This window comes from Lepisma saccharinum, chromosome 5 (assembly GCF_977018435.1).
Source record: "Lepisma saccharinum chromosome 5, izLepSacc3.1, whole genome shotgun sequence".
In the NCBI taxonomy this organism is placed as follows: Eukaryota; Metazoa; Arthropoda; class Insecta; order Zygentoma; family Lepismatidae; genus Lepisma; species Lepisma saccharinum.
The window spans coordinates 25839350-25866830 of record NC_139233.1 but is presented as its reverse complement, the minus strand read 5'-3'; the positions used below and the strand labels follow the sequence as shown (position 1 = coordinate 25866830).

At 40.3% G+C, this 27481-nt stretch overlaps 1 protein-coding gene across 2 annotated transcripts in view; it reads left to right on the top strand.

Moving 5' to 3' along the window:
• LOC145987726 (frequenin-2) overlaps window positions 1-27481 on the top strand; it is a 534394-nt gene that overhangs the window by 130089 nt on the left and 376824 nt on the right. The window lies entirely within an intron of this gene.

Sequence of the window (27481 nt, the reverse complement as noted above, 5' to 3'; positions counted from 1 at the left end):
GCAAGAGTCAAACACAATCAAGACCGTAAATTTGTTATCACAAACATGTATCATGAGAATAGTACCGTATCACACCGAAGGCATGAATCGAACCCGGGACCCCTGGCGTCATAACTCAAAAGACTAATCTCTTAGCCAAGGGGTCCGAGGGCCTCCCCGATGGCGCAGTGGTAGCGTCGCCGCCTTGTAATCAAGGGGTCACGAGTTCGATACCCGGTGGAGGCACAAGTGGTTCGGATCCCACTTGAAACTGTAGGACGAGTCCCGATTAGCCTTCATGTGCATAAAGTGGACTTAAAACACCAACTCAACCCAAGGGGTCCGATTGAAGTGCTGTAAATAGCTTCTTACAAGCACATAACACCGCCAATCTTCAATTATATTATTATAGGCCTTCCTGAATGTGAAGTGGTAATGTTGTCGCCTTGCAATCAAGTAGTCCGATACCAAGTGGAGGCACATAGTGTTTCGGATTCCACTTTAAACTGTATCTCCAGTCCCGATTAGCCTATTTGTGCATAAAGTGGACTTCGAACAAACGTTAAAAAAACCCTGATATTACAAATAATCTATTAATAATGCAATGGCATGACTTTCTTCTCTGTGGTGCAATAATATCTCATCCTGCAAGATGTTTCAGGTAGAAACTAACCAAGAAATCCATCACTTGTTTCTGTGTTTCAAGTGCAATAGAATGGGACATACTCTCGAGACTTGCAAAACACCTCCGCGCGCATATTCAAGAGGATCGTCTGTTTTCCCAGGAGGAATATAATTTCTGCAATGCTGACACATCTGGCTGTTATTCACAGCTCGTTCCTCTCAGAAGCAAATTCCCAATTTCCCAATTCTGGCGCTATCTCAACCGACAGTACCTTTTCTATCTCCGAAACGAGTCAGCCACTCTGAAAGTCCCTCTTTCAGATGCTTCAACTCTCTGAAGATGCTTTCAGCCTAACGGGAGATAACAACAGGGCTGAAACTACATTTCGAGTTCCTTCGTCTCCACCTTCCAACTTCATAACATCTCTCCCTTTGTTCCCTCCTTCCCTCTCTCTCTCTATATCTCTGCTTCCCCCTCTCTCCCTTTCCAGAGAACCGAAATGGCACGTATACGCTGCAGACGCAGCTGGTATCAAAGTATCAACAAGACACACGAGTGGACATGGGGAAAACTCGAGATGAAAGCATAGCAGGATTACATTGTTGTTTCCAACAGAGATAAAATCCGAGATCGCGGAGACGGACATATGCTCGGATCCTGAGCCTCATTTTAATTTGCTGCTAAGGTCCTGCACAATTCTGTATCAGCGAATCCTTTATACTTTCTACTTCCGTTATTTTAAGTCGCTCTACTTATCCTCTTCGTTAAGATCGACATGGGATCACTTAACCCTTGAAATATGTAAAAGTGCTTTTCTTTCTTCCTGTTTTCCTTTTATTGTAACTTTTTCCCTTCATCTCCTCTTGCATCTTCTTTTCCAAGTTTATCCTCTTATTTTTATCACGTTTGCTTCTTCTCAATTTGATTATTTCTGTTTGTACGTTTCTCTCTCGTCTCGCATTGTTCTATATAGTATTCTCTCTTCTCTGGTTTTCTCTCCCTTCCTTGATCTTCTGTTATATTTTCCTCTTCTCTGTTGTTACATTCTCTTTCTGTTATTCTCCTCCACTCTGTCTCTGTCGTCATATTTTCTTTCCTTTACTCTCCTCCTCTCTGTCTCTGATGTCACATTCTCTTTCCTTTACTCTTCTCCTCTCTGTCTCTGTCGTCACATTAACTTTCCGTTACTATCCTCATTTCTGTCTCTGTCGTCAAATTCAATTTCTGTTACTCTCCCGCTCTCTGTCAGCCATTACATTTCGTTACATTCTCTTTCTGTTACTCTCCTGTTCTCTGTCGTCACATTCTCTTCGTTACGTTCCCCTCTCTTTCTCTCTGTCTCTTTAGTCACATTCTCACATACTCCTCCTCTCTGTCTCTGTCGTCACATTCTCACTCCTTCTCTCTGTAGTCACTTTCTCTTTCTTCTACTCTCCTCGTCTCCGTCTCTGTCATCACATTATCTTTATTTTACTATCCTCGTCTCTGTAGCCATTTTCTCTTTCTTTTACTCTCCTCCTCTCTGTCTTTGTCGGTACATTCTCTTTCTGTTACTCTCCTCATCTCTGTCTCTGCCGTTACATTATCTGTTTTCTCTCTTTACCTTTGTATGTAGCCGAGCGCGTTGAAGGGTCGACTTCCAATCCCGCCACCGAGGTTCCCAGGTTCGCGTCCCTTCCTGCGTATTGAGATTTATCTTTTAATATCCCCTCGTCAATTGAATCTAATCACCACTCATCTTCATCGTTGTGATCACACAAAAGTGGTAACAAAAAGAGGCGCTAAATACCAATAATAAAAAAAAAATAATATAAACTTTCTCTGTCCGCTTGTTTATTTCACTCTATCTTTCACTTCCTTATTTCTCTCTCTCCCTCATTCCTCTTCCTTTTATTTTATATGACTCTTCCCCTAAAACAGTTTCTTTCTTCTGATGACACGTAAATATGACGTCACTATATTCCACGTAAGAACAGAACTTTCCGATTTGGATCACTCCATTTAGAAAACTGACGCCACTGATCGCGACGATTAGAATGATTGATGAAGTGGAGGAATTGTTTGTGGTGCTAAGACGATGACACATCTATATTCAGATTCCGAACGTAGGGCCACTGGCTTGGTATTGTGCTACGCTTACCTTTCCGCCACAGAGACCAGCAGATATATTTAGAATAGAGATGAGGAAAGATATTTAAAAGCTCATTTTAAACTTTAATTTGCACGAGATGAACGACACAACTCAACATTAATTTTGCAAGTAATAGGTGCGTTTCACCTACGTCACAAACTGTTACATTGTAGCTTCGAGCAGCCACGATCGAGGCCTGTTCTTATAATCATACGGAATTTAAACGGGCGGGCGGGAGATGCTAATACAGATGCAGATGTAACGTGGTATATATTTCCTTGCAAACGGAAAATAAAATTGGCCGCAATTAGGGAGGCTGCGCGCATCCTGACGTCACATGAAACAACACATCTATAGCGATGTCGAAAACTATAATTTTGTTATTTAAGATTTTTCCTGTTAATATGCTACCTGTTCATAAAACATATATGTAAACTAGAAAACTAATTTTCAGACTTCGTTGTAGGGATGGCATCAAACCAGATGAGAAGAGGATTGACAGTTTCTTGTTTCGTATGTGAGGTGATTCCGTGCTCGTAGAGAACGTGCTCCTAGCGAACACACAAACTTGCCCTCTCTTGTTTGTCCTTGAAAGTGGTCAAGATGCAAGTGTTGCCAGTGATACCTTATAATCATTTTGTGTTTGAAATTAGCTAAATGAACGACACTCAACATTTTAGGTTAACTACATGAAAGTATTTGTTAAAATATTGATATAGTATTTCATCTTCCTTAAAATCAAATTTTATGTAATGTAAATGTTAATCAACCTAGGTTACTTTTTGTACAAAGGACAACGTCCTAAGACATTTGTAAATGTTATAAATTTTCAGTTGTTGCAAAGCTGTTTTTACCCGGGTGTCGATGTTCCTATAAGTCTTCTTCCTTTTTATCGCTTGAGACTCCAAGTTCTACCTGCTAATTTGGAACATGGCATGTACGGCTTCCTGTAACCATCGTACACCAAACATACATACATATATATATTACATGCAACATAGTCAACTTGTCGCCGAACAAACGTTCACAGCGCATAGAGGCATTAAGGGAAATTACTTTTTTTAATTATTTTTGTTTGACGAGCCCTCATAAATTCAATTCTCTCCTGAACCGCAACTGCGCTAAACAGTTTCGTACATAGTTTCCAACAGTGTATTGCATTGGAAATTACGATAAGCAAAGTGTATTACCTGCACATGTAGTAGATTATGTTAAATGTAAAAAAATAAGTTTGTTTAGCCGACATCCGTGGCGGAGTGGTTAGAACAGCGTGCTACGACGCCAGGGGTCACGAGTTCGAATATCGGTCTGGGCATGGATGTACTTTGTGAGTTTCTATTCACCAATCTCATCATATAATCCATCACCATCGTCGCGATTATCCAAAAGTGGTAGTAAAGCGACTTAAATAGCCTAATTCAGTCAACCAATCAATGAACTTTGTTTATAAAGATTTTTTAAGTGTTTGTAAATATTATTTTCAGATTTAGAAAGTTCCCTTCGAGTCGGAAACGAAACGGTTATTTACAACAAGCGTCTCGTTTTATTGTCGTCCAGGTACCATCCCTGTCACAAACACTCCTCTTGTCCTAGAAACGGTCAATATTGATTTCGAAACCAAAGTTACACGTACATCAACTTTTCGATTACAAGAAGTTGTGAAACTACTAGGAACTCCGCTCGAATTGCCCACGGTATTTGAATGTTATTTCCCTGAGGAGAATAATTTATGACTGGTCTTATTTACCAGGTTCTCTTTCCTACCTCATCATCATTCATTCAGTTCTCGCTATCGTGTCTGACCCATTCCTTTCATGCCATTAGCAAAGTCGCCATTGCCTAAGCTTGCTTATAAAAATGTCTAGTAGCATTGCCACCCGATGAAACATTGAAACTTCCCCGACTTCCATGCAGCCTAACAGTTCTTCGCTCTGCGGTCGGTTGCGGAAATGCAAGGATGAAAAATTGAATTATCCTTTCGCGCACGCAACCCGCTTTGCCTCCCTGTTTGGCTGGATGCATAATGGAACTGAGCGTTTTTTAAATTTGTCAGTGCGCTCGAAACATGTGGGGTTGAGCCTTCATTTGCTAGTCTTGTTTACCATCCATATCAAGGACATGACCCATGGGGAGGTTGATACGCTCCAAACTACTTTGGAAAGTACACCTAGCGACGCCTATAGAGCTAAAGATCTCTCATTAGTATCATATTGTTAAATTAGCGCGTTTTCCCCTTCATATAGTTTTAAACATATTAATTTCAGTTGAATTGTATCTTACACCAATATTCCATTTTTCATACAGAATGTCTCATCGTTATAGGTGCGCCTTGTAGTGGTGAGGGGCTTAAACGCATCCTTCATATCATTATTGTCCGTTGCTCAGATGGAGGTCCTTCTGTATTAATGATTTAAGCTCGTTTAGTTTTTTGTTTTCATCCTGCGGTGTGATTGGTGATCTACTACGAAGGAACCCAATACCCACGCAGTACTGTAAACATGTGTCGTCTTAGTCACTTCAAATAGAACTCACATTTTTGTTGAAACTGATACATCTACACAGTGTATATTGTTCTGTGTTCTCGGAATTGCAGTTATGGAGAATTTGTAATTTTTTATATTATTTTATTTTAAACGACTTGAACATAGGAATTGTAGCTTTCTTGGCGACGTGATTCAAACAAATGTTCTCGTGTCACCAGCCAGGTTAAGTCTATGTTGGCTTCCAACGTTTCGAACACGTACATTGCTCTCATCATAAGGGGATATAGAAATATAGACCAGTGTAGGGTTAAATATATATGACAATTATGGTGCGGAATTTGAATTCTGTCTTCTTATTGGCTCGCTCTCGATCCTGTTGTTCTTATTGGCTCGCTCTGGATCCTGTTGTTCTTATTGGCTCGCTCTGGATCCTGTTGTTCTTATTGGCTGCAGCTTTGTTTTTACGGACGAGCGAATTCCAAAATGGAACCACCATAAATAATCCACTGTCACTGTAGTGTCCCCCCCCCTCTTCGTTTTTTTTTACTGGAATAAATAATCTAAGAGTATACCCCGCACACGAATATTGCGAAAAGTTAAATTTGGAGGTTTTTACTGCCAATTTATGCATGCGGCAGGTTTTTTCCTCTGTCACGCAAAACCTCTATTATCTTTCCTCTCTTCTACCTTCACCTTTACTTTCGCCTTCTAATTATACTACCGGTAAGTGCCGCAAGACAGAAGGCATTTGATCTACACATACTAGGTGTGCTTTCTTAGGTATTCCCTAACAAGCATGCTATGGAGGGCCCCGAAGGGGAAGGGTACTCATACGCACTGAGAACCCGAAACCTAAGGGGGACGCTTACAAGACGAGGCGTTGCCGCAGACCTGTGCTGGGCCCCACTCATCCCGGTGGGCTCTTTGGGGGCCTGGATTACTTAACATTTCTGATTTCTGATTAAAATGCGTGACTGAGCTGAAGTCCCACGTGCCTGTTGTGATTGGTGCTTTCCCGTGATATGGCTATGGCTTCTTTTACTCGTCGGTCCCAGTAACCGGCACATTTGGCTATTATTTTGATGTCGGCAAATAAAACACTGTGTCCCTTTGTGATGCTGTGTTCTGCAAGTCCTGACTTTTCAGGTTGGAATAGTCTTATGTTTGCGCCGTTGTTCAATGCTGCGTCTTTTCATTAATTGTCACATATTTAACCCTACACTGATCTCCATGTCTATATTCCCTGATGATGAGTGCAATTTATGCGTTCGAAACGTTGGAAGCCAACATAGACATAAACATATTACAATAAAATGTAAATATTTAAAAATAAGGGAAATCATATTAACCTTTTATAGAATGTCTTAAAATTATAACACATTGTCAAAATCAAAAGAGCAGGATTTAAATTCAGTGCAGAAAAGAGCGAGGTGCTAATAACAAGAAACAGAGCCAGAAATGGACCAAGATTAAAGATGGACTCGGATGAGTTCAGGGTAGTGGAGAGCGTCAAATATCTAGGAAGCATAATTGAGAGAAGTGGAAGAATAGATGAGGAGGTAAACAGAAGAGGACAAATGGGTGGTGGACTATATAAAAGCGTTCGAAGATTAATATGGAACAGGGATGTACCTATGAAATGCAAGAAGGTAATACACTCATGTGCATAAGTTAGGGATAATTCGGTTGAAGGTATTTATCACAAGGGGAAAATGGAGAACCACCCATATATGGATTGCAGGTTGAATTGCAAATGGTATCAGACTGAAAACAGTGTGAGAAAAGGTACAGAGTGCGCAAAAGAGACGAAAATGCAAAAGGGTGTGAAAATCCGGAAAATGTACCCATGTGTTACTCCAGGAAACAGGGTGCGGCACAGGGACATCAATAGTGGTTGTGTCATCCCCGCACTGCAACACATGCACCACAACGCGAGTGCATGTTGAGGATGCGGTTATCAAGACCAGTGCCTCTCTGAGCTCGGGAATGGGCCTGGGAGCCATTTGACGACGTGCAATTCACCTGCCAAGCATGTCCCATTCATGCTGTATTGGGTTTAAGTCTGGTGAACGGCTGGGCCAATCGAATCGTCTGATGTCTTTGAGTCTCAAGGTACACATCCACTATGCCAGCTCGATGGAGACGAGCATTATCATCCATCAGAATGAAGTCCTGGCCCACTGCACCCCGAATCAGGCGAACATACTGGTCCAGGATGTCATCCTGATACTCCGTACCTGTGATCGTTTCCCGTGGGAAGACCTGCAGGGGCGTGCGAGACCCCAGGATGATCCCACCCCACACCATGATTCCGCCACCCTGTAATGGTCCAGTTCAGTAATGTTAGCTGGACGGAACCGTGTTCCGGGTTCTCTCCAGATGAAGACACGTCGTGAATCACTGGTAAGACAGAACCTGAATTCATCTGTTATCAAGACATGACTCCAGGCTCTTCCTTGCACTGGGTTCAATGAAACACACCTTGCTGGTCTTCTGGCATACAAGTGTCCCTCTGTTAATGGTCTTTACACTGTAAACCTTGAAACTGTAGTCCCTGTAGCAGCTGCAAGATCTCTACCGAGATCTGAGGCGGTGCTGTGTCTATTGCGCCTGGCTGTTAGGCCTAAGAAACGGTCCTGTTGGACGGCCTCCAGCAAACCACCCGAGTGACGTTTTCAACCTGTTGGAATCGTCGCCAGACCCTTGAGATGACACTCTGAGGGACATCCAGTTCACAGGACACATCCATCTTCGTCTGACCCCTCTCCAGTCGTCCGACGATTCTTTCACGCATGAAATCATCCATATGGTGTGTCTGCCCCATTCTCCTACACGTGCACTGACAATACTCTGAAACACTACATGAATTTACCACTGTTTCTCAACATGTTTTCTATGTAATTTCACATTATTCTTAAGTTATGCACATGAGTGGATATAACACATACTATGTGCCAATAATTATGTACGGAGCAGGGACTTGGACATTGACACAGGGAGAGACAAAAGAAAGATGCAGGCAGTGGAGATGAATTTTTTAAGGAGTATATTGGGGAAGACGAGAAGGGATAGAATTCTTTTATTTTCTCTTCCTCTTCTTTATTTTCCTGTCTTATTCGTTCTCCTCTTTGTGTTGCGACTCCGTTAATATTCTAACAACTTGAATAATTTTTCGTGAAGTTTGAATATTACAAGGAGTTAAAAGTTGTATACAATTTTTAAAATCACGCTCTAAGAAATCTTTGGTATGAAGAGCGTTTGACGTGCGTCGATAAATTTCTTGTTTTCTCCAGATTTCTTCCGCAAGACCCCTTCCTCGCCAGCTGGCTGTGCGGAATAATTGCTTCCGGGACATTTTCTGGTCCGCAATTGGCGACGAGTACAAAGCGCAAATGCCACGCAACTCTTTGACATTTAACTGCCGGGGCACCAAATATCACCGCACAGATTCATTCGTGTTCAGCCGAGGGGAAATTCATCAGCATGAAAGGGGAAGAAACAGATGAAGGAAGTTTCCAAGCAAAATCGTCTGCATTGAAGCAGCCAGGAAGTGCTATGCGCCAAAAAGTAGTTCCGGGAGACGGGAGAGAGAGAGTGAGTGAGAGACACACGAGAGAGGCAGAAAGATCAAAAGTGAGAGAATAGACAGAGAGAGAGAGAGAGAGAGAGAGAGAAATAGAACGGCTGATTTAATACACCGGGCCCTACAGAGGGGCCCCTTTTCCCTCTCTTTGAAATATTTGGAACAAACAGCTTGGGAAAAGGTGGAGAGATGCTTGTCTCAATATGGAGAAAATGCATTGTGTGAGGGGATGCCTATGCAAATTATCCTAGTCGGGGATATTTCATGAGAATTTTCTTTACTGTGACGATAGTATCAACCCCTTTCCCCCATGAGAAAATAATCCCGCAGGCGGTGTTGCCCTGAAATATTTTAGAAATTCACCACAAATAAGCAAACTGTTCAAGGGAGGATAACAGTAGCTTCGAATAACTTTAAATGTTTGCTGGTCCAGCTTTTGAGTAAATACTTTTCAAAAGTTCTTGCAAATGGTGAAATTTGAAGAAAACCCTTGAAAAGTATATTTTTAATAATAAAAGATAACTGTAATTGTAATGAACAATATTAAATGGCAATTCTTTTTGAAGCAGTATAATCCAATTCTTGGAAATCAGAGACGAATGTCACTTAACTGGGTAAGAATGAAACTACAGAGACATCTACCGAACACATTTGAACTTACGAATCGTAATGCTACATCAATCACGCCGACAGAACGACAAACTATCCATAAGTTTTTGTAGTAAACCCCAAGAGCACATAGTTAACACTGTTCGCCGCTAGGAGACAGTAGTAGTAAATATGGCGCTAAATAAACGTGAGATGGAGTTTTGAGTGTTGGAATACGTAAGAATTTTGTCTGCTGTGACTATGTAGCGAAGCTTTCGAGCAGAAATTTCCGGTAATCTCAGGAACTTCGGAACCGCGACTGTGGCGCTGATCGACCGTGATATGCTAACATGTGTGGGGGACGAAATACAGTATCGGTTAGTTGTCTCCCGCACTAGGAAAGGCGTGAGATCTGTACAAAAAAGGAAAACTTGCATCTTTTCCTTATATTGGCATCAGAATTACCACTGTCAGATGTATCGTAACAGGGGTCCAAAATTCATATGCAATCGTTCGCTGTTCCGTGAGCAGAATAAGGGAAAGAAAACTGGACAGTTCAGAAGAAAGAGTCCGGTTCTGTTCTGTAGGCTTCGCCTCAGTTCACACACAGCCTATCTTGAGAATAAAAACCTGCCATGGATATTCAGCATAAGGAGCGAATTGAGAGAGATAGACAGGAAAACGAGTTGGGAGGAAATACTAGAGAGAGAAAGAGGTGAGAATAGAGAAGGAGAAAATAGAAATATAGAGATGGGGAGAGAAAGAGATTGAGATTGGAAGTGGAGAAAGAAAGTGGGAGAGTGGTAAAAAGTGGAAGTTGATTAGTGGGAGAGAGAATAAGCGAGAGGAAGATGATCAAGGATGGAAGATACGAATAGAGAAAAAGGAAGATAAATAAAGAGGATAACAAAAAATAGGAAGATTAAAAATAACAATCAGAGAGAGAGAGAAGGAAATAGGCTGAAAGAGAGATAGAGAGAAAAAGAGAGATGAATGAAAGAATGAGAAATTGGAAGTAGGTGAGAAGTAATATGTTGACAACCTCTGAAGTGCTCAGCAACCTCTTTAAAAATCTATTCTTCAAGAAACGTATTGCATGCAATATAAATATTAATAAACAGAATTATAGGCGCAGATAAATTACCAAGCAATAGTTATACCCAGCCGTCCAAGAAACATAATACCAAAGTATTCAATATTTGCGGATTTCTATTTTGAGTTATTATTTTTCACATATGCTTGTGAATGTTAGAAATCCTAAGAAACACTATTGAGCAATAATACAAAGAATAATAAAAAGGTAACTGAATTTTAATAAAAACATTAAACTGCATTACTTCCTTACTGTACAGTAATCCAAGATTCAGGAATCAAAGAAAAGTGGGGCATAACTGAGTAAGGATGCGACATCTACTGAGCAAATTTGAACTTGCAAATCGTAATGCTACATCGTTCTCCCCTCGCAATGATTGAAAGCCGATCTAATCTAAACGAAAGTGAAGGACGGTACGGAAATGAACGTGGGAAAGTTCCATCGGTGCTCTGAATGAATTCAAAGGCCGCGCCGGTATCCGCCATTAATTAATTCGAAATTCCCGAAATTAGGAGGACGGCATTTTCCGCAAGGCAACCGCAGGTCTTGGTTCTAGCAACTAATGACAAAACCATACTTTAATTGCAGGAGTCGAAGTTAGACGTTCGCATCGAATGCAAGTGTTCGGGTCGGGATTTATTAGAGTAGCAGAGGACTAGCTTTTATTGAAACACATGGCTCACTGATGGTTTGGAAGAGTATTGGATATAGCTTCTTGCTTGTTTTATATGCTTCTCTCTCTCTCTCTCTTCCTATACTTCTTCACACTTTTCACCCTCTCTCTATTTCTGTTTTAATTACTTTTCTCTACATTTTCTCCCTTCCTCGTTCAATGGTTCTTCTTTCTCTCTTTTCTTCTATAACTCCTCATATTGTTTTCTCTTTTTCTCACATTTTATCTGTTTTTATATCTTTTTACTTCTTACAATTTTCTGCCATTTCTCCCTTTTTCAATTTATATACAATTTTGCTACGCCCGCTTTCTCTCTCTTCTCTTTCCTCTCTCTCTTTGTCTTATTCCTTTTCTCTTACTTTTTATCTTTTCTGTTTCTTTCATTATGTTTCCCATTCTCTTTTCATATACTTCATTTCACTCTTCTCTCTACGATTCTCCCTTTTATCTTCTTTCACCTGTTTCGCACCCTCTTATTTTCTATCTTTGTGTGTGTGCATATTGAAGCGTGACCTGTAGATGCCGACTGGGTTCGCGGTTCACCAAGGAATGTAGCTCAAAGGTACAGCGATTTGGAAACAGAACGGCGCTGCCGGTCCTGCCGGCGGAAGGAAGTATGAGGTAAATTGGGCGAGCACTCTCTCTCGTACTTACCTGGCACAAACTGCCGCTTATTGTCACTCTTGCAGTTTTGTCTCCTTCGTTACTACTGAGTTGCACACCTCTATCAGGAAGACAAACCCGTGTCGAAGGAATTTCCTTGTTTAGCCAGAGGCATGCATGATGTTTGTTTGAATCGGTCAGCGTACTGTACAGAGAGAGCGATGAATTTCATGATTTTTGAGGTTCACCCCTTTTTCTTCATCAATATATATATATATATACTACCTGATTACCCAGCGTTGCCCGGCTGTTTAATGAATTCTAACTATAGCGTAAATGTAACTAATTTTATTTACACCTATTTAAAAGCATAAGAACAGTATACAAATTATAAAGTAATATCTTTCACAAATTCACTATAATATATATTTAACAACAATTTGTGAAAAACATTTTTAGTTCCACCTCCAAGAGCAAGAATACATAAATTAAACGGCATTGGAAGTGTAACTATTCATCTTAGCGGCCCCGAAAACTATGCATTCCACACTAATGTCGGTCATTTTACATGTCACCCCATTCCAACCCCCATCCCTAGTGATGCCACGGGTGTCTTGGAGTTGAACGGCATTTGGAGAGTCACTATTCATTTTGGCGACCCCGAAAAATGTGAATTGCACATAAATATCGGTCGTTTTCCATTATTTTTTCATGTCACCCCTTCCCACCCCCTCCCCTAGGGGTGCCAGTGGTGTTTTGGAGTTGAACAGCATTGGGAGTGTCACTATTAATCTTAGCGACCCAAAAAACTTAGGATTCCACAATAATATCGGTCGTTTTTTTATTATTTTTACATGTCATCCCCTTGACACCCTCCCCTTAGGGGTGCCAGGGGTGTCTTGGAGTTGAGCGGCATTGGGAGAGTCACTATTCAGCTTAGCGAACCCGAAAACTATGGATTCCACACTAATATCGGTCGTTTTTTGTTATTTTTACACGTACCCCCTCCCCATCCCCATCCCCATGCCCAGAGGTGCCAGGGGTGTCTTACCCCCACAGTATTTCTTTCGAGATTGCAAGTGATACGTGTTCCAAGTTTGGTTGAAATCGCTCAAGGCGTTCGAGAGTTATGTTATATATATATATATCCAGGGTGACTGGTAATTAGATGTATTCCGTGAAAGGGGTTAAAGTAGAGACAATTTGCAATAAATTTGACCATATGATACCCCGTCCGAAAATTAGTAGTTTTCGAGATAATCGAATTTCTTTTGTTTCTTTAAAAAATGACAATATTCCACATAAAAAGATGAATTGAGAAAAAACTGCTCATTGTATGGAACTTATTTCAGCGTTTTCTGATAGCTAACAAATAAGTGGTTCGTTGAAAAAAAAAAGTTTTTCCCAAATAACAATCACATGTAAGTAACGGGCGGGTCTAAGCTTGCAAGTGATGATAAAAAAATGCACTCTTAGTTTACTTGGCACCGTATTAATAACAATAATGGTATGACACGAAGCGTACAAATTACTTTAATTACTTCCATATGACATCTGCTATCCAACAAGGTACAAATGTTGCTAACATTCACATTTTTGTACAAGAAATAATACTTCATTCATTTTCATGTGAATGGAATCAATGAACAATACAATTAAAGAACATTACACGTCTTGCTCAAAGTGGGCACCTCCGTTACGAATGCAGGCACACAGGCTTTTACGGACATTTGGTCTCCTAACTCGTGATGTGATGGTGTCCTTGATGTATATATATATACCTAGGTATATAAATGGATGTATGTGTGTATGTTTGTGTGTGTGTATATATATATATATATATATATATATATAATCGACATGTCTTTTTCAATATTTTATTCAGTTCCATACCTTACCTTGCCAGTTTCTCTGTTTCCTTGATTCTGTTTTCATCCTCTCTTTTACGCCCCTTCTTTCTCCCTATTCATTTTTCGAAAATGAATAACCGCGAGAAGCCTACCCCCATGGCGGAGTGGTTAGCTCACCGCGCTACAACACCAGGGGTCCCGGGCTTGAATCCCAGCCTGGGCAAGTTTGTTCTTTGCGAGTCTGCCTTCATCAATTTCATATACATCATCCTCATCTTCACGATTAACCAAAAGTGGCAGAAAAGCGAAGCTAAATAAACCAAACATCAATAACCGGGAAGAGAATAAGAGATTCAGATGAGTAGAACTTTCCCACTGCGTGAACGTGACCGACGAAGCCTACTTTCTTGCTCACTCTCCTTTCCGCTACTCTTACAACGATATAGTACCACTGTTCGTTTTGCAGTCCACACAAATACGGCCGGTTGAATAGGCCTGCTTTACACGCCCGGACAGGGGCAGTGATTGTTTTCACATCCCATAATACACCGGAATTACTCAGATGTCAGTTCACGATTAATAACGGACTACTGGTGCTCTATATCTGGTCTCCCGCAGAATTGAACCATATTTACTGTCACAATACGCCAAATCCCACAAAATACATACAATCACCAGGCTACAATCCTCGGATACAGCCCTCGTTAAAGTGTGCTTTGTGCATACACAGTGAGACTAGCAGCTATGTTTGTCTTCTGGATATTTAAAAATGCGGGTCCTCGGTCTTATCTTGGTAGCTGGCAAAATGTTTGCTTTGGCGGCCTAGGAACTGCACAAAATGCGTACTGGGAACTGTCCAAAATGAGGACGCATCTCTGTATAAACCGAGTAAAGTGTTCAGATTAGCTGGGAGGAAGGGGTTGTGGCAACTCGCTTGTGTGTGGAACGCATTTGTTGCCAGAGATGATAGCAGTTTGTTCCCTAATTAAGGATCCGTAAAATGGGAGATTGGTGCCTCTTCCTCTTTCCAATTTCATCTTTTTCTTTCTCCCCTCTTTTTTTCTGTCTCTGCTATCTCTACTTCTGTTGTTAACTCTCTGCCTTCTGTTATTTTCTGTCTCTGTGTAAGTCTTCCTCTGTTTCTCTTTCTTACTTCGTCACTTCTTTGTTTATCTGTGTATCTCCCTCCTCTTTCTCTGCTACTGTCTTTTTTCTGCCTCTCTCTGTTTTTTCTTCTCTTTCTGTTTGTGTCATTCTTCCTCTACTTCTTTCTGTCTTTGTTACCCTTTTGAATCTCTATCTTTCCCTGTTCGTTTATATATATCTTTATCCCCCTTGCTATGTCACTCTGCCTCTTCCTTATCGTCTTGATCTCCTCCTGTATTTCACTTTGACTTTCTCTGTCTGGGCCGGCCCCCCATGGAGGACTGGTTAGCACATCGCGCTCAAGCCAGGGGTTCCAGGTTCGAATCCCTGCCTGGGCATGGATGTTTGTGAGTGTCCATTCATCAATTTCATCATATCACCAGTCATCCACATCTTCGCAAATTAGCCTAAAGTGGCACAAAAGCGAAGTAAAATAAAGTATTCGATCAAAAATTCTCTGTCACTATCTGTGTTCGTTTCTTACCCTTACTGTCACGTGCCAGTTCCGATGAGACAATGAAAAACGCAAGGAAGGAACTGCTTCCCGAGAGCGACGATAGATGGCAGCACGCTATATAAAGAAGAGCAGAGCTCATTGTAGAAACTAGGAGCGGAGAAGAGCGATTACATATATTATAGTAAATGCAAAATATATGAAGGGAGAATACAAAAATTATAGAAGGAGTGAATAAAATGTTGTAAATAGCCAATTAAGATAATTAAGAATATGCTCGTATATGAAACAATTAGGAAAGTTAATAAGTGAGCAAATGAATTCAGAAATGTATATATCTCCTTTTTGATCCTATTGATCAGAATTTGATTTAATACCTCTGACGAGGAGAACATCGTCAGCTTTTGTATTTCTCCGTCCCTCGGTGGCGCTGTGGCCAAATTAGACGCCCCGAAGCACTTACGGTTGCGCTTCTTATTAGACGCACTGGGCCATAGGCAGCGCTTGCTGTTAGCGATCCTGGGCTATTCCCCTTTTGGTCGTTACATAGGAGGTGGCGCTACTGTCAGTTTAGTCGACCCTACTCTTCCTATAAGTATAGCTTGTATCGTTTGCCAAAGAAGCGGGGAAAGCGAGCGCATATATGTAATAAATAAGATTATGCTTTGAAAGGAAAGACAATAAATTAGAAGAAAGAAAAGAAGAAGAAGCCTTTTACAAAAATAGAAGGAAGAAAAGAAGAAGAAGCCTTTTCCCGAATCAAAGATAGAAAAGAAGAAGAAGTGTTTTCCAAAAATAGAAGGAAGAAAAGAAGAAGAAGCCTTTTCCCAGAAATTACGAGAAGTAGAAGATTTCTTTTCAATTATTCATATATATAAGAAGAATATAACCAACGTAAATTTGGAATCAGCATATATATATATTTCAATGTATATACAAGCTTCGCTATATATTTTCTCTGTATTGTGTACAGTTCTCAGAATATAGATCCGCATTTAACTATATCCTCTTGCCTATAAAACTCTTTCTTATTTAAAATTCTCGAATAAAGAACCTATCCCCTGAGATTCAGATATATATCTGTAGTCGTGGTATAAGTTTATTTTAAGAAGTGCACTAGAGGGACGTTGCATTACTCTATCTATCTCAATCTCTCTCTCTTAATTCGTTCTTTTCTTTCTGTTCCTATGTCTCTTTGTCTTTCCCTCTCCATTTCATATTTGTTTCGGTTTCACTCTTGTTCTCTAGTTCTCTCTTGTACTACCTCTCTTCCTATTGCTATCCAGCCCTTCTTCTCATTTATCACTCTCTCTCTGTCCCACTGTCTGCCACTACTTTTCTCCTTCTCTATCTCTTAATCGTTTCTCCTCTCCTCTGTCTCTCTCTTCCCCATCTCTGCACTGAGTATTATTGTCGCTAAAGGAGCTTCCGCTAGGTGTGTCTGTTCAACCCACAAGCGGAATAGATGCATATCTGATTCAGAGGCAAACCATCAGCCCTGTTGTTTCTCGCTACGCCTTTTACTCGTATCTCAACTCCTGTCTCGTGGAAGCCTAGGTAGAGTGACGAGGGATTCTTAAAAAGAGCGGTGGTACCGAGAGGGGAAGAGACTTATCCATCTCGTCTCGTTTATCAGGATGCATATCTAGTTATGCGTATAATCTTGATTTGTAAACTCAGGTCTCTTTATGGTCTCGAGACGTACTTCTTTCACTTTACAATAAAGTTAAATTATAAATACAACCTGTGTACAGGGTGGACATAAAAATTGAACACGCAGGCAAATCTGTATGTGTAGTTAGAAGGTGGATACACGACAATTTTCCTAACTTCAGTAGGGAACGTGACCATGTGAAACGGGCCTCCTGTTTTCCATATCTTAATTCGGTCGGTATTAATATGAAGTATTAAATTTTCAATACCTAATATTCTACGCGTAGCTTACTTGGAGAGCAAGTCTCAGTCTCATTTAGATGATCTTTCGACAAAACTTGTCTCGTTTTCGTCTCGTTCTTCATGCGGTACTATTGTCTTTTCTCGTTACAATTCCTGCTTACAATATTATCTTGTCTCTCCAAGCATCTAATTCTAAAGTGTGCTTGCTCAAAATTGGCAGTTCATGGTCACAAATATTGTTAGCTTTGCTCTTTTGGAAGCAGAGCTGCTGCTTTTGAGGGCTTTGCTTCTAATGTAGCTGGAGGTGTATGTACGTTTACCTTTTTTATTCCACTTGCTATCTTTGTACTATTTAATGATATCATTTCCTTATACTTTTCGTCTTGTGCTTCGATAACACCTGTTTCAGATTTCAGGCTCATACATTCTGCATATTGCAGCATGGTTCTTTTACAATTCGTTGCTAGGTTCACACAGGCTTACCAATTAGGTTTGCGAAACGAAGTATAATCGTCACTTATACTGCTTCTTCGTTATGAGTACGTTAATCCTATATGTTGTTTTTCCATGCTTTCATCTCAGTCTCTCCGAACGAATACTGGTATCGTGTATTTTCCCTTACTCCCATCGCCCTGTTATGTCTCCGTCGCCGTTTACTTTGAAGTGCAAATACGCGGCTTCGATTAACCAATACACCCAATCGGATGGTTAGTTATTCCAACGATTCCTCGTCCGCCTCTAAACTGTAGAACCTGTCTCATTGAATCTATATTGATACAGAGTGATCTTCATTCGAACTTTAAAACCAGAATACAACGAACTGTTCTCCAATAATGAACTGAAATATTGGAGACAACCCAAAATGTAACGTCACATCCGAAAAAGAAGTGCTCTATTAATGGACCAAAATTGGGATGGGAAAACCCAGCTTCATTCGTGTGGTCTGGAAATTCATAAAACCCGCAGCGATCAGACATAAAAGGACACCGTGTAGCGTAACGTCCACTCGGAGAGAAGGCAAAAAAAGAGGACGTGGATGGGGGAAGCGCGTCGACCAATTATATTGACATGTCCATCTCTATTACGGTCGTTTCCACTGCACGTACCGCAGCGAAAAACCGCATTTCCATTTTAACACTGAGCATTATCTTTGGGTCCATTTCTCTGTCATCGTTCTTGCCATCCCTTCCCCCTTTGTTTTGTGATGTTTGCTTTGTTTTCCAAAGCTTAGCAATTACAATCGTGTGTGGAACGGAGGGAGATGGAAGGCTATGATAGGAGTGAGGAAACAGAGTGAGGCTGGGAGGGGATATACAGATAGCTATAGCTACAGGGGAGACAGATACAATGTAAGGAGCGGAAAATACAGGGGAAAAAGGGAAAAATTGAAAAAGAGCGAGGGAGACAAGGGATAAGATCGAGAAGAAGAGAGTCAGAGAGAGAGGGGGGAAGGGAGAGTGAGATACAGAGAAGAAAGGTACGATGGTCCAGAACCCAATTAATGTCTCCGTAATCAGAGGCGAGGGCCACCTGCACCAATCACGTCATGAGAGCATCCAAACAATCCTCTCCACACCAAAATTACAGTAACTTCAAATTTATGTTTCAGATAGCTCCCACGAGTCTTACCTAGTAACGCCGGCAGCGCTGATTTGTTATATACTGTGGAGGACAACTGACCTCGAAAGGGATTCCTTTTATGTGAACAATATAAGTTTACTCAATAAGATCAATATTCAAATAAGAATATGCCTGTCAGCTACCATATAATTCAGTCTTGGATATCAAATTCAGAGCTAGAACAATTGTATGTGATGCAGTTTACATGTTTTATGCAGTCTACTTCCACACCGTTCAAACTTGTCTAACAGAATATCAAATTTGTAGTAACCCAACAACCTAACCTTTCCCTAGCTGATTGCCAAACCAATTACAAGCAAGAAATAATATGAGTTACGTTGGCAAGACACACAAAGTTCTTCCCTCTGAAAGAAAACACACAATATTAAAATATGTCAACATGCAATTATCACATACCGATTTTGTAAGCATATATAGAATGAAAAGGGAGTTTCGAAATAATTAACATTTATTCATATAAGAGATTACACCTCTCCCTGATCATTAACAGGAGCTGTTTATATTTTCACTTACACTCAGCTCGTAACTTAATTTAGTACGAACAGCTGAATTAGAATTAAATATCTTCACCGTGTGTCTGATTTGGCAACATTGCCTCATTCATGGTTATAATTCGTCAAGTTTATATAATTAACTCAGATAATTATACATAGACAATTCCATGCGATTGCACATCTCTTACCAACCGTGCAAAACTTTCACTAATTCGTGTTTCTGCCGACTACATGCCTGCATTAGGACATGTGACCGACCATCAAATATTAAGACGCAATAAAATACCTTTTGTCTCTGATTATTACCCAGATTTAAAATTATAAGGATACGCACTTATTCAAGGTTCTCTGGATGTATTGTACCAGATCATGTTCAAATTATTGGAGAAAACTCCATTTTTACATGTAACGGCATCGCCCGCCATTAGCTGTCAACCACGAGATACGGAACGCTAAATTTTCGATTTATTTTCCACACTAGATACACACGCTAGCATGCTTTATTCGAAACGTACTTTAGGTAGATCTACCTTTGAAGTATATAAACATGAGCTCATTAAAGTGATTAAACTGCTGCAGCTTACCTCCTGAAACGGTGGGTCACGTGATCCTTTTCACACCCTACCTTTGTCATGGAACTGCCTAGTCGCATCACCTTACTTCCATCAATTGCTCGATCCAACGGCCGATCTCCTGTTGTACAAAGTGCAGTACATTCCTTCACTGTCGGACACTTATCTTCCGTAAGTTAATCAGTGAGGATTCCTTCCCACATGGTTCCGTTATTTCTGTCCTTCTTCCGCCACTTTTTCACCACTCCATACTTCCTCGTCCCGTCCCCTCTTTTTTATTCCTTTTTATACATCACGTTTTCCGCGTGACACAAGAAGTTTTACTGAACATAATATTAAGTACAAATATTCATAAATGTATGTATCAATAATCTTAATGTAATAAAGACTTAATTGATTATAGTTATTTTATTCAAGCACAATAATGGAGAATATTACGCTGTAAATTTTATAAGTTTTCGCCATCACTGCAAATTGTCCTTGCGTGCAGCCGCCGACACATCAAAATGTCCTTGTGCATAGCGAAAGCAAACTGTTTTTAGCGGTAAATTTTATGACAATCAGATCTTCAACAACCAGAGATTAAAACTTGTTATAAAGGCAAAACTAAATATGCTGACCAAGGCAGTAATTTATTTTATTAAAAAACATATATGTATTACTGCCTTGGTCAGCATATTTAGTTTTTCATAATCATGGAAACAAGGCTTAATGGAGTTATAATTATAAAGGCACTTGCAATACCATGAATTTGAATTTAACTTCGAAATAACATTTACGTACAAAGTGATTTAATAATTTTGCAATTTATAATGAATTACAAATAGTGCCATCTAGCGTTATTTTCTGAACTTCGTAATATACCGGTTTACGGACGTAAGTAAAATATTTAAATGTTCTCAGCATTCATTACATTCTTGTAATATTATGATACCATATGACAATAACCGTCATAAAGGACGAGGTAAAGTGAGAGATACAGATATAGGTAGGTACCGAAGAAACAGCTACAATGGTAGGAGGGAAAGGGAAACAGAAGAAGAGTCAGAGAAGGAAGGATAAGCTCGAGAATAGGCTACGTAGAGACAGAGATGCAGCGAAAAAGGAATGTGGTAAAGTGAGTAGATGTGAAGGTAAGGGTTGCAGAGAGAAAGGGATGGGTAAAGTGAAAATGCAGAGAAGAAGGAACTGGGTAAAGTGAGAGATGCAGAGAAAACCTGGACGGGTTACAGTGAGAGATGCAGAGAAATACGGACGGCCTAAAGTGAGAGGTGCAGAGAAATAACTGGTCAAAGTCAAAGCAGAGAAAAATGAACTGAGTACAATCAAATATGCAGAGAAAAAGGAACTGGGTCAAGTCAGATGTCCAGAGGAAAAGATACTTGGGAAAGTGACGGATGCTGGGATGAATAAACTGGACAAAGTGGCAGATGCAGAGAAAGATAGACAACCTAAAGTGATGGATTCAGAGAAAAAGGAACTGGGTTAAAGTGCGAGATAAAACAAAAAGATACTTGGGAAAGTGAGATATATAGAGGAAAAGGGACTGGATATAATTAGAGATGCAGAAAAAGGGAAATGGGTAAAGTGAGAGATGCAGAAGAAAGGAATTGGTTAAAGTGGGAGATGTAGAGAAAGAGGAACTGGACAAAGTGAAAGATGAAGAGAAAGAGGAAATGGACAAAGTGAAAGATGGAGAGAAAGAGAAACTGGACAAAGTGAGAGATGCAGAGAGAGCAACTGGACAAACTGAGAGATGTGGAGGAAAGGTTACGGGCTAAAGTGAGAGATAGATAAATGAACTGGTTAAAGTGGGAGGCGTAGAGAAAAGTGACGAACTAACGTGTGAGAAACGGGGAAAAGGAACGGGCATGTGGTAAACATAGAAAAAAGAGGAAGAGGGAAGAGAAAAAGAGAGGTACTGTGAAACAGTAAGAGAGATTAACAGTGAAAGAAATGGAATGGGGAAGACAGACAAATTTTGAGTTAAAACAGAATAGGAAGAAGTGATAGAGTGAGAGAAAGAAGGACAAAGGAACCATACAAAAACAGAAGAAACGAAGTCAGTTATATACGAACTCATATCCGGGACCACACATACAGAGAGAGAGAGAGAGAGAGAGAGAGCGCAGAAATTAAGATGGGAATAGAAAGTGGAAGGTTTTGAGAACTTTTCTGTAGAATCCGCCTTATTTTTTAAAAAAAATAGAACTAATATAATAAATAACGACTACGTTGGAGCAGCTCAAAAGTAGCTCTTACCATATGTAGGTGTCATTTTTGCAGATACGGTAATGTATTCATCATTCATAAATGAACTCGCCTACCTTCATAATCTATGGACCAATTTAATTGGATTTGAAGCAGGGAAACAGTAACACGGGTATTTTACTTCTTGTACGTTAACAGCGTGAACAGGTTCCCTTTCAACGGAACAGTAGCGTGGGTGTGCTAAAGGGAACCTCGAGGTATGACGTCATGAGGTAATCAGCATGCAAATAGAGGGACAAGAGTTTGAGGGTGTTCTGCCTACACGGTTTCAGCAGGTTACAGAATAACCAGGGAAGGGGGGTGGGAAAGCTACTTTATTTATGGAATGGTTTATGAGGAAATGGTCCGTTTTAAATACGGTTTTGTTAGCTAAACACTGAAAGGAGAAATTCACAGAGGGAGAGAAACAGATACAGCGAGAGAAGGAAAAGGAGAAGAGAATGAGAAGTTAGAAAGGCCCAGGGATAGATGTAGTAGGGAGAACTGGAGAAACATACTTAATCATACACAGTGAGAGAGAGAGAGAACACGATAAATCGTTACATAAGATGGAAGAACATGAATTGAAATGGTGACATAGAAAGAGAGAGATATAATGGCAAAGAAAAGAGAGAATAGACATGTGACGTAGAGATAGAGAAGACTCATGGTGGCATAGAGAACATATGTATTTTTGTTTTTCAGCGTCCCTCTTCTGTCACCTTTGGCTAATTGCGACGATGAGGATGAGTGATGATTAAACTAGATTGGTGGACACTCGCAAAGATCAGACATACCTGCCCTGAACTCGAAACCAGGACTTCGGTGGTGAGTTATAAGGTTAACTACTTAACACCATTGGTGATACATAGATAGAGAAGAGACAGTGATTTTGTATAGAAGATAAATAGTGACATAGAAAGAAAAGAGAAGTAATGGCACAGATAGAGATAAGAGAAATAGCGACACAGAAAGGCATAAAACAAAAAGCGACACAAAGAGCCATAAAAGAGAAATAGTGACAGAGAAAGAGATAAAAGATGCAGTGACGCCGGAAGAGGGAAAATACAAATAGTGACACAGGAAGAGATAAAAGGGAAATAGTGACACGGAAAGAGAAAAACAAAAAAAGGGGCATAGATAGAGAAGGGACATAGTGACAGAAAAAGAAAAGAAATAATGACACAGATAGAGATAGGAGAGAAATAATGACACCAAGAAATTAAAGAGAAATTGTAACATACAAAGAGTTGAAAGAGAAATTGTGAGACAGAAAGAGTTGAAAGAGAAATATTGACACAGATAGAGATAAAAGTGAAATATTGACACAGAAAGAGATATAAGGGAAATCATGACACAAAAAGAGATAAAAGGCGAAATAGCGACACAGAAAAAGATACAACAGAAATACTGACATAGAAAGAAATGAAAGAGAAATTGTGGCACACAAAGAAGAAAAAATAGTGGTACAGAAAGAAATAAAAGAGAAGTAGTGACATAGAAAGGGAAGATGAAATGGTGGAATTGATACAGACAAGGAAAATAAAGTAAGAAGACACTAGGAAAGGAAGTGGTGACATAGAGAGAGGCAGTGCCTCTTGGTACTCTACCCCAATAAAATATAGTATATTGTCCTTTGCGTGAAGCCATTGTTCCCCTTTATTCCGCTGTGCAGCTGCTAGGCTAAGTTTCTGAAACAACAACTAGATGGCAGTTCGGCAGCGAGTCGATGCTCGCTTTGTTCCCTGCATGAAACTAATGCAATCTGCAGGTTCGAAAACTTGATTATCGTCTTTGGGAAGGGGACGATATGGTTTCACCGCGATTCTTGCAAACAAAAACACGGGCGAATGGAAAGGAATTAGATTTCATAGTAGTTGAACGGCTGGAATTAGATACAATCCAATGCAGGAAATAATTGAACTTTAGAGCTTATAGATGGCAAATCTAATTTTCTTTTATCGAGATTGCATATTTACTCATAATAGTTGTTATTAATAAAATAGTTTGGTTTCGAGTAAACTGTATTCAAAGTAAAACAGAAAGATTTGGAACACACTTGGGAACATTGCGTTTTATTATCGATTTGTTATAAACATGTTTAACAGTGAAAAAATCGAAAAACAATAGTGGTGAGCCTGGCACCCCCTCTCCGTAAGGTAAGCTAGATTTAATAACCTCTATACGCCTTGAAAGTTTGTGCGGTGACACCCTGTGTGATAGGCATTTGCAATTCCAGGCGAGACCGACACTTGCCAATTTGTCCAGCTCTTGATGTGGACCTTAGAAGGGCTGTCCCTTATCTCCATTCGTGTCGCTTGACCTTTGAAGCCGCGTGAATTATTTGCGACGTCGATATTCACTACCGCGAGTATGGCTGTTTCCATCCTCTGACGTTCTTAATTGGTTTTCCGAGCGACCGGCCTGAAAATGGCGAAGTTTTCCTCTTGTGCTTTTGAAAAAAATATCTCTCTATCCGTACTCCGACCAATGTGACAAGTCACATTTGTGATTCTGGTTGAGTTCACACACAAAGACAGGGAGAGAGAGAGAGAGAGAGAGAGAGAGAGAGAGAGAGAGAGAGAGAGAGAGAGAGAGAGAGAGAGAGAGTATTCGATCCGGAAAGGTTGCTTTCTAGGCCATCCTCAGGATTTTTTCTCAGAAGAGGCAGCAGAGGTCATATTGAAGGGGGCGTGTGGTGATGCTTTCTCTCAGTTAACAAAATTATCATAAAGCATCATGTATCAGAGACCATTGTTGGGGGCGTGTGGTGATGCTTTCTCCCAGTTAAGAAAATTATCATAAAGCATCATATCAGAGACCATTGAAGGGGGCGTGTGGTGATGCTTTCTCTCAGTTAACAAAATTATCATAAAGCATCATGTATCAGAGACCATTGTTGGGGGCGTGTGGTGATGCTTTCTCCCAGTTAAGAAAATTATCATAAAGCATCATATCAGAGACCATTGTTAGGGCGTGTGGTGATGCTTTCTCCCAGTTAAGAAAATTATCATAAAGCATCATGTATCAGAGATCATTGAAGGGGCGTGTGATGATGCTTTCTCGCAGTTAAGAAAATTCTCATAAAGCATCATGTATCAGAGACCATCGAAAAGGGGGGGGGGTGATACTTTCTCGCAGTGAAAATTCTCATAAAGCATCATGTATCAGAGACCATTGATGGGGGCGTGTGATGATACTTTCTCGCAGTTAAGAAAATTCTCATAAAGCATCATGTATCAGAGACCATTGAAGGGGCGTGTGGTGATGTTTTTTCGCAGTTAAGAAGATTCTCATAAAGCATCATATATCAGAGAACATTGAAAAGGGGGGGGGTGATGCTTTCTCGCAGTGAAAATTCTCATAAAGCATCATGTATCAGAGACCATTAATGGGGGCGTGTGGTGATGCTTTCTCGCAGTTAAGAAAATTCTCATAAAGCATCATGTATCAGAGACCATTGAAGGAGGCCTGTGGTGATGCTTTCTCGCAATTAAGAAAATTCTCATACATGATGTATGAGAGACCATTGAATCTAATGTTTTTCATGGCACCTCTCGTCCATGTTTTCACGCTACAATTTCGCCATTCCAATTGTATAAGGTCTTTCCAGATATATCAGTAGGGTCAGTTCCCCCTACCCACCCCCCTCTTGGGGCGCCCTTGGTTCCCTTACTTTTCAGGCAGCCGAGTATATGATGTCACATACACTATCCAGTTCGCAGGTCCAAACTTGAAAGAGATTAATCACGAGAAAGAAATGTTGATATTCATGCGAATGAAACATTTCGCTTTTGAGGTAGGGTGCCACCTAAGTGTGTCATCATAATAATAATTTTAAAATAATATATTTCCTACTATGCATTATTCCATTGCTTGCTGTACTGAGTTTTCACTTTTCGCGAATTGTTATCACAGTTTGCAACACTTAATTCAGTCATTTTCTGGTTTTCAGGAAAATATTGATTGATTAAATTCACTTATTTTACTTCTCTTTTTTGTCACTTTTGGTTAATCGTGAAGATGAGGATGAACAGGGATAAGATGGAATAGTTGTTAAGAACAACCGTGAAAGAACACCAAAGTACAAGCGACACAGAGTGTTATACTGGCTGTTGGTCCAGACCCCAGACGTCTGCGTCGAAGAGAGGTCTTTCTGAAGAAAAGGCACCCCTGAAAGAAAATTATGCTCATCTGTAAACGCTTGCTTGAACTTAAGATTCAGTTCAACACGAACGGTTCGCGAATGAGAACCGATCTTCAAGTCACCAGCTACAGACAGCACAGAATCAAGAAGTTATGGAGAATCGACACGCAGACGCGTCCTCTGCATGAATAGAACATCTGGATTCCCAATCTTGACACTTGATCTTTCCAGATGGTCGACCGGAAAAGAGCCGTAACCCCGAAGTGACTTTCGATCCCAAGCCGACCCCAAGTCCCGTGTAACGGCCGCCATTGTCCACATGAGAGACGCACGCCGAATATCAGCCTTTTCCCAGTTAAAGAGCCATATTCCCCTATCGTGCACATCCGGGGAGTCACTTCGGCAAAATCGAACGTCGCCTATTTCCATAACGAAGGATCGTGCTCCATGTTAAGAATAGCTATATTTAGCACAAGATTTTTTGGCGTCTGTCTGCAGTTGCGGTGTACTTGTGGCTAATAATATACTATTGCTTCCTTATCCTGAAATATTGCTTATGGGAGATTCTATGTTTGAATCCCTGCTAGGACGTTTTGTGATTGTCTTCTGTCCGTTTCACGATAATCGCCATCATCCATTCTCATTGTTACACTCAACAATCGCCACTGAATGCTGGGTATACCTAGCTTATGTGTTTATTCTGGGCACAGACGTAAACTTTTGTCTTTGTTCGAGAGCATCGTTCTCACAGAGAATGTTTTTAGGGGTTCAAAATTGGAAAAAGTGTCCATAAGTGGATATCAGAACAAGGATATATTTTAAGAGGTAAAGAGAGAGAGAGAGAGAGAAAGAGTAAAGAATGCGAACGAAGCAACAGAGAATAAGAGAAAAGGAAATGTCAAAAACAGAGAGAGAGAGATGTGAGAGAAAGGAAAAACAAGGACTTTAGCAAGAGATAGAGAGAGAGGAGAGAACGAAAGAAATGAAGAAACAAGAGAGAGAGAGTAAAGAAGAAAATGAGTCAAAACGGAAAGGAAATAAAAAAATGATCAAGTAGAGAAGAAGTGAACAGGTACAAGAAGATACTAAATCCGAAGAAAGAAGATCGAAAAGTAGAAAGGTACGAGAAAGAATAGAGTTATAATGGGAGAAGGAAAGCAATTTTTCCATATTCCACGGGGTACTAAGTGGCACCACTTCATCGTTCATCAAGAGCTTTTAAAATACATGTGAGATCCCGTGTTGCTTTCTTCAATTTAAAACTCCAAGTAGA